Raw genomic sequence first — 16,392 nt, forward strand, 5'->3', positions numbered from 1 at the left:
TTGAGGAGTTGTCTCAAAGGCACTTTAATGAGCTCAGTTGTTTAGGTTGATGTAAACATAAAGTGAGAAGGGAGGACTCACTTTAATAGATTCCGCAGTGTGCACCTCATGCCAGACTTGAGCATTTCTCATATTGGGGGTCTAGAAATCACATTCTTGGTGATTATCCAGTTGGTCAGTTTCTACATTCCCCCCAGCACTCTTTTGATCTTCTTCTACTGTAACTGACAATGCCTCAGTCTTCTGCAAGATTCATGTGTGTGTATGTGTGTGTGCTCAGTCACTCAGCTGCTCAGTTGTATCCAACTCTTTGCAACACCATGGACTTTAGCCCACCAGTCTCCTCTGTCCATGGGATTTTCCTGGTGAGAATACTGGAGTGGGTTGCCATTTCCTCCTCCAGGGGATCTTCCCAAGCCAGGAATTGAAGCCATGTCGCCGCTGTCTCTCGCGCTGACAGGTGGAATTCTTTCCACTGAGTGAAAGCCCTCTGCAAGTTTTACTCTGGTTCAAGGGACAATTATTCACATGATTGTGAATAGGTGTTTTCTCCACAATCTGACCTTCAATCATATTCTCAAACACATCCTTCCCAAGTTTCAGAAGGGAGCAAAAGAGTGGCTAGGGGATTCCCCTTCTTGATGTTCATGTCATAAATCATTTCTGTGTTGGTTACCTATACCCAAGAAAAAAGCTGTATTTTTCTCAGTATGGACAGCTCTCCAGAGTCTGTAGTAGATGGATGGCCAACACAGAGGGGCACTGCACAAGGCTGATGCTGTTTTCCACTGCTTATAAAGCATGGTGGCAAGTCAGGCATTTTAAGTCATCCTGTAAACCCCAAGGAAATGTTCCCTGACCCACCAAAATTGCCTGTGAACATTAACAGAAACTCCTATTCGAACATAGTAGTCATGAAATGGAGGTGAGAAGGCAGAATAATGAAGTGCAGCAGGTTCTTTTAATAAATTTTTGCTCATCCATTCAACAAATATTTCCTAAGCAATTACTGTATGCAAACCATACTCTTAGGCATTGGGTTGGGTGACTGGTCCAAGAAGAAAAGCAACAGATTCGTCCATGTGTCAGGGTCCAGTCAAGAGCACAGAAACCACATGGGGTATTTCAGCAGGGTATCTATCACAGGAAATTGGTGACTCCAGTGTTGGAGGACTGAAAAGACCTTTCAGAGGGAAGAATGAGGTAACACAGGCTTATTAATTACTGGAAGTAATATGCATCTCAGGCTGGGGAAACACAGGAAAAACTTAGAAGTTGGAGGAGGCACCCCTCAAGCTGGGCCTGGTTATCTGCCCCTCAAAGAGCTGGGGTTGTGATGCCTGAGATGAGAGCTGGCACAGTTGCTGCCAGTGCCTCTGAGAGACGCCAGGAGGTGGGCTCCAGAGGCTGGACCCAAGTGCTGCTGATGAGGTGGTGGGCCATCCCTGAGACATGGCTTTCAGGAACATCAGGCAAACAGGAAGGAGAAGGTCCCTTCCGGTCTCTCTCCTGGTGTCCTTAATGACAGAGCCTAACAGGAGGAGGTATGTCATTGGAGCAGAGTGAGGAGGGTGCATCTCGAGCTGAGTGTGTCCATCATTTAATAACTGGCATACGTGGCTTCTATTGTCAAATCTAACAGGGAAGATGAAGCACGTGTGCAAATGCAAAGTTAAAATTAATAAGTAACCTCACAGTTGTATCATGTAGGTGTCATGAGGAGAACATACTTATTTCCAAGTTGGGAGATGAGGAAAAACTTTAAGGAGGGAATGAAATCTTACATGAGATTTGAAACACAATAAAGTCTGAATAAATTGAAAGAAGATAAAGAGAACTTCAGGCAGAAGGTACAGGGTGTCAGGAAACCACAGAGACCAACAGATTGGGAAGTAGGCTGGGAAAATATCATAGAGGGCTTTGAATTGCACACTAAAGAATGCTCTGGATTTTTAAACACTTGAACACTAAATTCTGCCAGATTGTTTGAGTCCCTGGTGATAATATGCAAATTTAGTGCAGGAAGTTGGGACATCTTTCCAGGGTGACAAGAGCCCTTACAATAAAGTAGATTGCAAGGCCTCTCAAAAATCCAATTTGTAGCACTGTAATTCTACAGTACCAGGCTCTCCAGGAGTAGCCAGTAAATTAAAGAAGTGCTAGACATTTCACTAAACTCGGTGTGGTATTTAGATCATTTGCAGTTCATTTTTGGCATGGCCTAGAGGTGGAGACACTTCCCATATAAATCTCTGCCCAGCCGCTGCGTGCACAATGGTTCGAGTGACACACCAGCTGTGTGACACAGTCATCTGTCATTCCTGAACACGGACGAGATGTCATCCGCTCTGTAAATAAGTCTATTTATTTCCCTGTTGATGGAAGTTACCGCATTCAAACAATGTGCCTTCAGCAACAAATTCCGGTGGCTGGGGGTGGGAAGACAGAATCAACTTGGGGTTGGCGTTGTTTGTTTGAATCCATGGTGTGATGTGCAGGTGAACTGGCTCAGGGGGAGAAGAGGAAAGCCTTGATCGTTAGTAGTGTTTGCTGATTTCTGTGGTGTACATATATTAATACCATGGCCAATTCCAGGCTAGCAATCTGACATCACTAACCTTGAGATTGGGCAAAAATGTGCAAAATCAACTCTCGCAGACCGAGTGAGTTAGCTCCAGCACAGTGCTGGTAGGTGTTAGATCAAGGAGGAAATGATATGAGGCAGCCAAGTAGAAATGGCCTAGAAATTAGGATGATAATTAGGCTGAGGGAGAGGAGAGACATAGATGCAGGAATCAATAGCTCTTCCCAGAAGTATTGAAAACCCTTGGAAAGGTAATCCTAGGGGAAGAGAAGACGAAAGAGGTGACCAAAGATGTGCAATCATGGTCACCTGTCTCCCAGGTGACGCAGTTTCTTAAATTCCCTGACCACTTTGTTGAGAAAAAGCATTTTACCCTCCCAAAGTCCACCTTAATATTTTCTAAAGAACTTAGGAAGGACTTCCCTGGTGGTCCAGTTCAGAATCTGCCTTGGAATGCAGGGGATGTGAGTTCGATCCCTGGTCCAGGAAATAAGATCCCACATGCTGCAGGGCAGCAAAGAGGCTGTGTGCTGAAACTAAGACCCAACACAGACAAATAAATAAATATTTTTTTATAAAGAACTTGGACAAATAAATTGTATCTGTTAAAATTTCTGAGGCTAAGATGTAATTTCATACAAGAAATGAGGCATATGCATAGCTTCCATTTTTTATTCTAGCCATCAAATGTTTTCCCTATGACTCAGAGAGATGTCCCATTTCTCTGTACTGAATAGGTCAATAGCACAAATAAATTTGTTCTGTAGTATTTCTGATGCATGGTGTGACAGTCTTATGTAGTTGTTTGCTAATTGCCTTGTTCACAAGCCTGAGTGTGGTAAAATATTTTATTCAGCCATAAAAATAATGACTTTAAAAATTAAATTAATAATGATTAAAATTAAGTATTAACCATTCAATTAAATTTAAAAATAAATCCAGGGACTTTTAATTCTCCTTATGGAGAAAAACAAACTGAGTTAATAAGCTTGACAAATATTTAATAAATATTTAACGTCATAGCCACATCCTACATGAAGAAGAAAAAAGTTAAATTTTGATATCAAAGGTTATAAAACTGTCTTACGGCTGAGTTCTTACAACACCCTTGAGTTAAACTAGGATGCTGACGGAGAGTAAGCTTGTGTTTTCAATCAAAAAGAAGGCATATAAATGGGAGCCAGTATTCGTGCTGATTTTCAAGAAACCGATGAGGTCTAATCAGTTTCTCACAGAAAACAAGGGATTTGAGTGCTGGCAAGTTCTTAAGCTCTGTGCCATGCTCTCCTCAAACACAAACGTGTGAGCACACACAGACACAAGGACAGCTGCAGCTGAGCCTACAAAGGTAGGGGCTGGAGAAGGGATACTGCTTTGCAACCAATGCAGCTTCCCGCCTTGAGCTGGAAGATCGCCGCATGCTTATTCTGCCACCTTGTGTGATGCACACATATTACAAGACAAAACATCTTCAGACACTTGTTCTATTAGCCCTTATGATGTTGGCTTTCTTCCTTGAAAAAAAAAAAAAAAAGAACGGTCCTATTTCAAGGGTTACCACCACCAAATCATTTGTGCAACTGAAGAGCAGTGATTTGACTCCCCAGATGTCCTTATCTTAGGAGTATTAATCAGTGAAGCTAGGGCAGAGAGGCTGGCCCACGTAAAAATACAAAAAGATAGGTTTATAAAGATGTGGGAATGGAGGACTTTTCTGGTGGCTAAGATTCTGAGCTCCCAATGCAGTGGCTCCAGGTTCGAACCCTGGTCAGGGAACAAGATCCCACATGCCACAGTTGAAGATCCTGCATGCTGCAAGGAAGATCAAAAATCCCTTATGCCACAACTGTGACTCGGCACTGCCAAATAAATTAATTGAAAAAAAAAAAAAAAAAGATGTGGACATGCTGTTTCTGGGCTCAGCTGACTCTTGGTCCTGGGAACCCCCTGGTGGAAATAAGGTGGAGCACAGGGGACCATGATGCTTATTTGGAGTCCCCAGGAGAGTCATGCTTGGGTAACCATCCCACTCACCACATCCACCACCATGCAGGCATTGAGGCCAGCTCCCACACTGCAACCTCACTGTACCTGCATCTATGCTTAGTAACAGCAGCAGGGACTTGGAACCAGATATTCCAAATGACTTCCTGACCCCTCTGACTCAACATAGGAGGATCTACCCACCAAAACTGAGCTGCACTTGGAATTGAGAGACATTATGAACTGTGGAGCCTGCCTAACAGGGACGAGGTTACATCTTCCAGACCATGCATCCTGGACAAACCTTTACTGAGAGTAGGCCAGCGGTCTTCAGGCTGGATATGAAATCTTGTCATTCTTGTCTGTTTGGGCAAGGCAGCTGAATCATATATACTTTGGTTCCAAAATGAGTGTCAAATTTGATTCCTGGCACTACTGAAATGCTAACCCTATCTTAAATACAGCCACACAGGAGTAATGTTATTTATATCTTAAATGCATGTGTGCTAAGTCGGTTCAGTCATGTCTGACTCTTTGTGACCCTCCAGACTGAAGCCCTCCAGGCTCCTCTGTCAATGGGATTCTCCAGGCAAGAATACTGGAGTGGGTTGCCATACCCTCCTCCAGGGGAATCTTCCTGACCTAGGAATCAAACCTGCATCTCTTATGTCTTCTGCACTGGCAGGCAGGTTCTTTACCACTAGTACCACCTGGGAAGCCTATCTCAATACTTGGAAAATATTATCACTTTGAATAATATTGTTCTCCCTTCCAAGTGATTTATTTTCTGATAAAATTACTCTTTTGATTCTCACAACCATTTCTGAAATCCCATAAGTTGTCAAAAATGGTTTGCAATGACTTAATTAGAAGTGTTGTAAACATGCACAGAAAACATTTCTCCAGAGGAACTGTGCACCCAGGGGAGCCAGCTCTGGCACCTGTCAGTCCTGGGTCTGAATCCCACCTCTGACTCTTCAACAGACTTCTCTGATTTCAGTGTAAAAAAGACATAATATTAGCTATGTTGACAAAGTTTCCTGGAATATTGGCAGTACTATATTAGAGCACATGGAAGAAGCACACCGCTCAGTCATGTCCAACTCTTTGCGACCCCATGGACTGTAGCCCCCCAGGCTCCTCTGTCCATGGAATTCTTCAGGCAAGAGTACTAGAATGGGTTTCCATTCCCTTCTCTGGGGGATCTTGCCAACCCAGGGATCAAACCTGGGTTTCCTGCATTGCAGGCAGGTTCTTTACTGACTGAGCCACCCACATAGTAGGTGGCTGCTCCTAATTCTATAATAGCATTCAAGTGTGGTCAAAAGAGAATTGCAGGAAGAGAGAGGGAGACCTGAAATATATTATGCCTGACACTTAACGATGCTGATATGCTTAAATCTTATACATTGATATTACTGAGAAAATAAAGGGTGTTTTCCTTCTAATCTTATCATTTATTGACAAGGATTTAACAGGGATGGTATGCTGTGTTATGTTGTGCTATATAGTACAATGAAGTTCATCAATGGAATGTCTACTCAAAATTAACTGTGACATCACTGAAAGCACTATGGTGATTTACTGGATATTTACATGATCATATTACCAGAGCTGTCTGCAGCAGAAGACCTCAAGTTGCTTTATGTGAGGAAAAGATGAGGCTGCTGCCCAACCTGATAAATTCTATCCTTCAGAGTAATCCTACCAAACACAGGAGCAAAAGGCTGTAGAAAGAGATTTTATTAAGAGAAAGCAGCAATGAGCCATCAACCTTATTTGCACAGGATCACATTCTGCCTCTACCCTTAGGACTGGGTCACTCAAGCTCTCAAACCAGGACCCACTTCAGATTGGGGGAGAGAGGGACCTTTTCTGACTCTTCTAAGGAACTGACAGAACTTCTGGGTTACACAACAGTCATTAATCCTCACCCCCAAGTAAAAATGCCCTTCTCCAGGTTTTTTTTTTAATTGGAGGATAATTGCTTTACAATATTGTGTTGGTTTCTGCCATACAACAGCATGAATCAGCCACAAGTATACGGAGAGTCTGCCATTCGTCTCTGAGCAGGAAATCCAGAGGTGAGGTGAGAGTTGTCTATTCCCTCTGCCCTTTGGGACCTTCTCCCTCAAGGACAAGAACCAAGATGTGTTCTCTGTAGCCCAAACTCAGCACAGAGCCACATGCATAGTAAAGGACTGCTCACATTTATTGCTTGTATGATCGAATGAGCAAACTCTTAAGTTAGACACAAAGATTTCCAATCATTATCAAGGGTTAAACTTTTCTGTTCAGGAGAGTATTATTTTGCTTAATCTTCCAGAATGACATCTAGCAATCTTTTCAAACAGTTTCTGCCACCTGCTTCTATATTTGTTATCATCCATCTCTTTTCTGTCAGAAATCTTTGTGTTATATTTAACTGAGATCCTAAAAGAAATTTAACATCCCCTGATCAGCATCTTTTAATTAGCATATTGAGCTTCCCTGAATATAATTTCAGTATTCATCAAAGCTACTAATACTGACAGTTGAAAAACACTAGAACATTAAAACAATTGACGCAAACAGAAATAAATTTTTAGAGAATCCTTACAAGATAGGAAAACAATAAATAATGACCAGGAAAAACTATTCCCATTTGTTTCAGAAATGTCTGTATCTTCATGCAAAATAATTTTTTAGAAACCCATGATCTTTCAATAATATACATCTACTAATTTGGTAAAGCATACAATGACATGTGGAGGGCTGAGAACACTGCCTAACACGCAGCAAGTAAGAGAACGTGTTATTATTTACAAAAGGTTTTTCCAACTCAAAAATATTTAAGGAGATGATGAGACTTTTAAAATAGCATTAGCAGGATTAAGAGCTAGATTCATTTGATAATTGAAGAATCCTAATCTGTTTTGCCTTAAAAAATGTAATTTAATTGGTGTTTCTGTTACGACAAGCAGACAACTAACCTGATCTCCATCCCTATGGAAAAGTGAAACCAGAAGAAAAAAAATAGGTTTATATTTTAAGGATTTGTACAAAATAAGGAAAAGAACATTATCAATATAAAGATAAATGAACACTAAAACAGGCTACCTACAATGACTGGAAGATCTGTTTCTAAGGATGTTTAATGAGGGTCTCAATGAGCTAAACTGAAAGTCTCTCCTCTTGAGGACATAGAATTGATGACTATGGAGAACCCTTCCTAACTCTTGAAGTTTAAGAAATGTTGTGATTGGCATGTAACGAAGCAAAAAGACCCCCAAAAGAATCTTAATTCTCTACAAGAGAGAAAAAAATATATAATCTGAGCATTAAAAAAAAAATCACACGTAGAGGCAATAGAGATTCAGAGGAATCCCACAAACACCTGGACAGCCCTAAATGTACTTGTTCTGTCTGGCTTCTAGGAGCACCATCTTTACTGCACCATTTCCGCCTTCCTTTTGTCTATCTCACTATTGTAAGCAAGAAAACAGATCAAAGTATAGAAAAGTTCTTTTCAGGTGCTTGACAGAGCATGAGTCTGTGTATTTCAAATGATACCTGTCACAGGAATAAAGCATGCCAAAACTCTGGCTGTACATGATCGTGCTTCCAAGCCTGAGAATAATAACCCCCAGATTAGGACTAAGCCAGCCAGAAAGCCAAGAAGATGGATTCTGAGCAGCTCTTGTTATTGGAAAAGAAAAGACTTTTTTTTCAGATTTACAGTCAATACCAGTGGTTTGAGACCATTCAGGACTTGTCAAGCTGAACAATATCCCTTCATGTTATATTGGAACAAAGGTTCTGCGTGTTGTTTACGCAGTTCTAGAATGGTGCTTTCAAAGTGCAGACTGGGAACAACAGGATCAAAATTGCTTGGGAATTTGTTAGAAATACAAATTCTTGGGACTAATCCTGATCTGCCAGTCCAGAAATTCTGGAAATGGAGGCTAACAGTAACTGTTTTAACAAGTCTTCTCAATGATCTTAATGGCAGCTGAAGGTTGAGAGGGCTTCCCTGGTGGTTAAGACAGTAAAGAATCTGCCTGCAATGCAGGACACCTGGATTTGATCCCTGGGTCGGGAAGATCCCCTGGAGAAGGGAATGGCAATCCACTCCAGAATTCTTGCCTGGAGAGTTCCACAGACAGAGGAACCTTCTAGGGTAATGGCACTGAAGTGTTTCTGAAATCATGTTAGTCCTCATCCTGAGCCAGAAGAATCATAGGATGAAAATTTACTCATCCGAACTCATTATAATAGAACACTCGTTCAGAAATTAGATGTCATGAGGAACCAAAGGAAGCAATTGAAATGGTTGAAAGGCTGAATTGGATAATGGTCCTCTGTGACTGAATTATAGTTCCAAAAAAAAGACACAAAGAATTGTGACATAATTGCAATTAATATGTGATGCTTTTCTTACGAATTACGAGCTTCCACATGTTACAGCTGATGTATAACTAGGTGACATCATTGTGAAGTAAACCCTGAGATTAAACAAATGACCTGCTGAAAACTGAAACTGTTTCTGGAACAGAAAAGACACTGTGGTCTAAATCTGAGCTGTGTGCTCATATTAGTTCCACAATGGATGCAGAAGTTCACTAGCTGAATAGGAAACTGAATATACGTTGTGTCAAATATGGCCATTGAGTCTGGGTGATATCCTGATCACTGCCCTATTCATTAAAAAGCTGTCTGTTTGTTGAATCAAATACTGACACTAAAAACAAAAGATATGTTATGGAAACACACAGAGGAAAATAGAACATACTCTCTGACCACAACATACTAAAAACTAAATAATGATATGCTTAAATGAAAACTTCATTCACCAAAGGGAAAAATAGAACCATCTTCTGGAAAACAATTGGGTCAAGGAGGAAATCAATCTGTATAAATAAACGTAATTTTCTATATGTTTATTACTATAGAATTAAAAGGCTATATTTGCCGTGGTCTGAAGTAAAATACACTAGAAGATATACATAAAATTTACTTGGGAGTGTTGCTAGGAAACAACGTTTTGAAATAAACTATTTCCTTCAGAGTAGCTGAATCTGAAGAACAATGAAAAGACAGGAGAGATATTCTTCTCTTGGTCAGAGAAAACAAACAGCTTGTAAACATAAATCTCAAAAACAGTACATGAGGTTGACTCTCTGAGCCGTAGGCACTGAGTCTCCAGGTATGACTGCTCATAGTCACACCCTGCGCAAAGTGGAAGAGGTGTTTCCAGTGTTTATTCTGAGTGCCTTCAGCTTTCCCAATCCAGTCTCCAAACTTGGGGCCACTTGTTCTCCTGGACTGCAACTTGCTTTGGTTCTTTTCATAGATTTGAGACAGAAACTACAGAATACTGTACCCAGAATTACAGACCAGTCCGTGTTTCCTCACCTTTAATCTCCCGGCCGTAACACCAAGGTCTTTCCCAGTATTGTCTATCATATGCTTTCAACCCTCTGTCAGCGGTGGGATACTCTGATGATCTGAACATTCTGGACTCAGAAGCCATTCAGACTGATTTGACTGTGGGCACCAATACAGAGAGGTTTTTGCCTGTAGCTTCAGCTAAGGCTCGGAGGGACATGCTGCTGCTGCTAAGTCGCTTCAGTTGTGTCCAACTCTGTGCGACCCCATAGAGGCAGCCCACCAGGCTCCCCCGTTCATGGGCTTCTCCAGGCAAGCACACTGAGGGGACATGATCTGGAGGCAATTCTAGTGAGGAGTAGAGTAAGACAGGTGTGTTCTGACTCCTCTGAGGAGAGAAAACTTTTTCCCTCAGTCCTCTGACTGTATCTACAAGCTAACAGATATTGTAGTCTATAGTGACATGGAGTTATAACATTTTTAAAAATCTTAAATTGAATACAGAGGGAGACGTTTTTCTCTAACTTACTTACAGAGGTATTTGTATGGCAGGAACAAGCGGGCAGAACTTCAAGAGAAGAATACTTTAACCTAGCGGTTCAGACTACAGCATCTGGAGCCAGACCTACTGGGGTCAAGTCCTGGCTCTCACTAGCCTCCCTGTGCCTTAGTTTCCCCATCTGTGAAGGGGATGATTAATACCTATTGCACAAGGTTCATTTGAGATTAATTGGACTAATATTCACAAAATGCTTAAAATGATGCTTGTCATGCAGGTGCTAAGGCATATCAGTCATGTCCGACTCTTTACAACCCCATGGACTATAGATTGCCAGGATTCTTTGTCCATGGGATTCTCCAGGCAAGAATACTGGAATGGGTTGCCATTCCCTCCTCCAGAGGATCATCCCTACCCAGGGATCAAACTAGTGTCTCTTGGGTATACTGCCTTGGCAGGCAGGTTCTTTACACTACCGCCAACTGGGAAGCCCAAAATGATCCTTGTGTGCTGTGCTTAGTCATTTAGTTTTGTTCGACTCTTTTCAACCCATGGACTGTAACCTGCCAGGCTCCTCTATCCATGGAATTCCCCAGGCAAGAATACTGGAATGGGTTGTCATTCCCTTCTCCAAGGGATCTTCCCAACTCAGGAATCGAACCCAGGTCTTCTGCATTGCAGGCAGATTCTTTACTATCTGAGCCACCAGGGAAGCCCCCCAAAATGATGCTTGGTTTAGTCACTAAGTCATGTCCTACTCTTGTGACCCCATGGATAGTAGCCCGCCAGGTTCCTCTGTCCTTAGGATTTTCCAAGCAGGAATACTGGAGTGGGAAATGATGTTGGTATATAGTAATTTGGGCTTCCCAGGTGGCATTAGTGGTAAAGAACCTAACTGCCAGTGCAGGAGACTTAAGAGACTTAGATTCGCTCCCTGGGTCAGGAAGATCCCCTTACAGGAGCGCGTGGCAACCCACTCCAGTATTCTTGCCTGGAGAATCCCATGGACAGAGGAGCCTGGTGGGTTACAAAGAGTTAGACATAACTGAAATGACTTAGCACACACATAATAATTTACTTATTAATGGCTATTAAATAAATTTAAGGTGGTTTCAAGCAGATACTCTGAAGGCAGGAGCATGTCTCCTCTCACTGAGCAGATAAGAGATCAAACTTGTGGATGAGGCACAGTGACTTTAGTAGACCTTGCTTCTGAGCAGTTGTCTTAGCCTATGAGACCTAGCAATTGAAATGAAAAAGAATGCACGACAGAGCCACAAATCTCAGGCCCATTTAGAGCATTTTTCCTGAGATCTTCAATAGGCCAGCTAGTAGTACAATTAAAGCTTATTTAGCTATAACAAAATGGTAATAAAACATATTAAGCTTTATGGATCTACTCATAGGCAAATTTATAGTCAAGGGTTCTTATTATTTACGAAGTTAAAGATAAAGGGAAAATATAATAAAGCTATCAATTTAGGGAAAAAAAACACAAGGAGCTTCAGAAAACAGAAAGATATAATCCTTTTTTTCTTTCAAATAGATAAAAATGCCTTTATTTCTAAAATGTGGCTTAACTACACCCATGGTGTGCTAAGCTTGTTTTGGAATCATCTTGCAGCTCCAAGTAAAACCAGGCCAGCGGAGGAACAGTCGGGGCTATTGGTTCCCGGCACCAAGGTGTCACTACTTCAGCAATTCAATCCACACAGTTATTCTCCAGATGTTTTTTGTGACGTATAGAGAGTTGTTTTGGATTCCTCTGTACGACAGAGGTCTGACCCTGAGGAAGACCAGCAGCCCACATCCTCTGCATTGATAGGCTTAATGATATGGCCTGGATTGGTGACAACCTTGGGCATGGTCAGCTTTTGGAAGGCCCTCTGGGTGTTCCATGTAGATCCTATGGGGGTCTGGATGGTCCTTTCAAATTGTTAATGGTGTGTGAATGGATGCGGAAACACCTGCCCCTGATGAGCTGCTGCATGGCTGTTCCGCTTCTCATTGATAATCACGTTTGGCAGATTCTTGTCTTTCCTCAGAGGACCCTCAGGGGCTTTAATGAGAAACGGGCGTCTCTTCTTGGCGCTGGGCTCCAGGCCCATACCACCCCACTCGCTCCAGCCAGGCAGAGTCAGGTCCAGGTCCTTTGGCTTACTCGCCTCCACGGCTTCCCTCTTCTCTTTCAAGAAGTCTCTGATGACATCATCCCCAGCAAAAGCTTCCTTTATTTTCTGCCTTTGATCTCTCTCTTCTTCATCTTCCAACTCCTGTACAGTCATGGGAACTACCAAGGACTTCACAGAAGGCGATTTTGTGGTTAGGAGGTTCTGGAGATCAATCATTTGCTCCTTCCTTTTCTTCTCCTTGGGGGCACCAATATGATTACTTAGATTCTTCTCCAACTGCAGCCCTTCCACTGCAGTTCTGGGAAGCTCCTTGTTTTCAACACACCCTTCTCTGCCCAGCTCCTCCAGCTCGTCCAGAGTCCGAGCTCTCTTTGGCCTCTGCAGCAACATGGGCTCCTCTTCCTCCCTGACAGGTTCCTCTCTCTGAGCAGTCCTCGCTGAACTCAGTTCTTGCTTCCCTGACTGATGGTTCTCCGTGATGAGTTTCTGAGACAGTGTCCTCAATTCGGACAGTACCTCCTGGCTGCTAGGATCCTTTGTTACACGTCTGTGCACTGGCTCTGCCATGTGGTTGAGCTCAGACTTCTGTCTAAGTGATCGCCTTTCCTCAAATTCTTTCAAGAGAGTTTCTTCCTCCACCACTGCCCTTTCTTCCTCACTTTCAGAAGTCTCCTGGGCTTCAGGCTCAGCAGGATCCTCCAGGTCTTTCTGGACCTCAGCCTCTTCGGCATCAATGAAGTGATTCCGGAACATCCAGGGATTCAGTCCATTTGCCTTTATCTGCACCCCATTCACCATGTCAGGGACAAGAGGTTCTTACTCTTCCTCCTGGCCTTCCTCCTCTTCCTCACTCTCAGAGGCCGCCTGGACCTTATGCGTCAGCTCTTTGTTCCTGGCCAGCTGTTCCTGTATAGCCTGGTGAGCCTCCAGGTCATATTTGGCCATAATTGCCTTTGATTTTGCCCATTTCCCACTGTTCTGGTGCTTAAGGCTCATTCGCTCCATCATTCTGGCCTTGTCAAGTTTTTCTAGTTCTTCTAGTGCTGCACCAGGATTGACCTTCTGCAGCTTCTCAAAATCTTTTAAGGCTTCTTGGCCTTTCCTTTCTTCAGAATTCTGTGATACTTTTTGCTTTTGATTCTCTTCTTTCTTTGAGCCCTGGCCTCATAGTAGGATTGCAGGGCCCGGGTCCTTTGAAGCTCTGCTCGGCGCATCTTTACCTCTTCCAGGCTCATAGCTTTGAGAGAGGCCTTTTCCATGGGAGTCAGTAAAGGGTCTGTCACGGGCTGCTTGTTCTTATGGAGAAGATTTAAAATCTCCTGCTCCAGGGTAGTTCCTGCCTTCCAGCCACTGACCATGTGTTCGATGGAAGCAAAGGCTGATTGGGGCTTGCTCAGGGGAAAAACCAGCCGCTCTGCTTGCCAGTTCTTCAGAACAACAGGATCCCATTTGGAGAGGATTTGGGAGCTTTTATTGAATGCCACTTCTCTGTGGATCCGCTCAATCTCTTCTCTGTGAAGTGGTAACTCCACAGTCTTCTTCAATTTCACTCAATTTAGCTGCTTTTTCACAGCAGCCAATGAGGATGAAGTTTTAACAGGCTCAAGCAGATCTGAAAGGACCAGCTTTTCTCCTGATTCTTCAGAACTTACACTGAACTCTGACACCTTCAGACTAGCCTCTGACCTCTCAGCCAATTTCTGCCTATCCTTTCCATTAAGTGAATTGATTGATTCCAGAAGCTTCTGATGCTTTCTTTCTCCATCTTTGTCCCCTTCATCTTCACTGGTGCTCAAGGGGTAGTCTTTTGGCAAATCCTCTAGTTCATTCTGTTGGTTCGAAGCCAGAAGATTGTTCTCCGCAACCTGGTTCGCGCTCATCTCAGCAGCCTGTCTCTCACATGGACCAGGAGCAGAAGTTTAAAGGCAAGACATAATCTGAATAAAATCAGAAATAAAAAAAAGAAACATAGTAAAGTTAATAAATTCAAGCTTAGTTCTAAAAAAATGAAAGGCAAAAATGGCACAATTAGAGAAAATAAATATTAAAAAGTGACAGAAAATATTTGAAAATTATAAAGTACACCATGGATAATTATAAGCAAGTAAATTAAGCAATCTCAGCAAAACAGACAATTTTCTGGAAGAAAAACATAAATTACCAAAACTGACTTAACAATAGAAAGAGAACCTGACAAGAGCAATGCTGGTGAAATTATTGATAGAGTTATTAAAGAACATCCCCTATAAAAGGCTTCAGCCCATTAACCAGGGAATTATTTCAAACGTTCAGGGAGCAAAGAATTCCCATGCTGAATATAAACAGTTACTGTATTGAGGAAAAGAAAAACACTCACATTATTCAATGGAGTGAATATATATCCCTGATACCAAAGTCTAATAAAGTTAATATGAAAATTAAAATCATAGACCAATTTTACCTATGAATATAGAAATAAAAATACTAAGTATTGTAAAATATTAGCAAAGACAATCCAGGGGGTATTAAAAAAATACCAATTCCAAGTAGTTATTATCCTAGGATTTTAGAGGGTTCAGTATCAAGGAACTTTTTATTTTATCACAGTAGTAGGCTAAATAACAAAAACTAATTTGTTCAACAGGTATTTAAAAGACACGTGATATTCATTCCTATTAATGATACTTTTAAAAAGGGATAAATGGCTACTTCATTGACATTATTAACAAAATCTTTTCCAAATTAATCCCAACATTACATTTCATATATATATTTTATATTATAGTATCTTTTCCCAAATGGAAATCCCTCAGAAATATTGTTATCTAAAATGAAAACACATGCAGTTCTAAAAGAAAGAGGGGGAAAAGTCGGAGTAAGTATGGGGATTCTTTGTCCAAATAAGTTGAACAATAGTTAAACATATTTCTAACTATAGGATGTCTTGGAAACATTTGTGTGGTAATGTGAATTGTAAATCTCAGTGAACTGCAAACATTTTTTGTACAAAGCACTAGTCCCCTCAGAATACAGTTTGACAGTTTGGGAAATGTTGTCCTTTTATATCCAAACCAAATCAGTAGGGTTATCTCTATCACTGCTTATATTGACTCAGAAATTCTGACCAGAGTTTAAATTCTGACTTAAATTTCTGACCAAAAAAAGGATGATGAAGAGTTAGAAAGACACAAATATATGATATCACATATGTGGAATCTGAAAAATAAGGCAAATGAATGTGTATACAAAACAAACAGACTCATGGGCATAAAAAACAAGTTTATGATTACCACAAGGAGTGGGGAGGGACAAATTAGGGGTATGGGATTAATAGATACAAACTACTATGTATAAAAAGAAAAACAACAAGGATATATTGTATACACAGGGAATTATAGCCATTATCTTGAAATGACCTATAATGAAGTATAATTGTGAAGAAATGGAATCACTATACTATACACCTGAAATTAACACAGTACTGTAAATCAACTATAATTCAGTGTTAAAAAAAAAAAGAATGACATACAAACCGAACAAAATAGAGTTATGACTATTAAAGGAACATAAAAAATAGATCATATGATATAATCATATCACAATATATGATAATTATAATTATTACAATACATGTACACTCTCAATGGCAATAAAACATATGAACCTTTATGCATGTTCTGGATGAGAAAAGTGGGCTATATGAAAAAATACAAAGGTATATGAAAATATAAGATGTTTTAGTAAATGAGCAGGCATATGATATTCCCAAATGAAAATTTGAATATTTCATTCAAACTCCCACTTGGATTTGCAGGGACTTAAAAAGATGATTTTATTGTTCATCCCTG

General features: G+C 41.2%; 1 pseudogene; it reads right to left on the reverse strand.

The window, feature by feature from the left end:
* Positions 1–11,999: 11,999 nt before the first annotated feature.
* On the reverse strand, positions 12,000–14,465 carry LOC109563643 (U3 small nucleolar RNA-associated protein 14 homolog A pseudogene; annotated as a pseudogene).
* Between the last annotated feature and the right edge of the window lie 1,927 nt (positions 14,466–16,392).

The sequence above is a fragment of the Bos indicus genome, chromosome 9 (assembly GCF_029378745.1).
Source record: "Bos indicus isolate NIAB-ARS_2022 breed Sahiwal x Tharparkar chromosome 9, NIAB-ARS_B.indTharparkar_mat_pri_1.0, whole genome shotgun sequence".
Lineage (NCBI taxonomy): Eukaryota > Metazoa > Chordata > Mammalia > Artiodactyla > Bovidae > Bos > Bos indicus.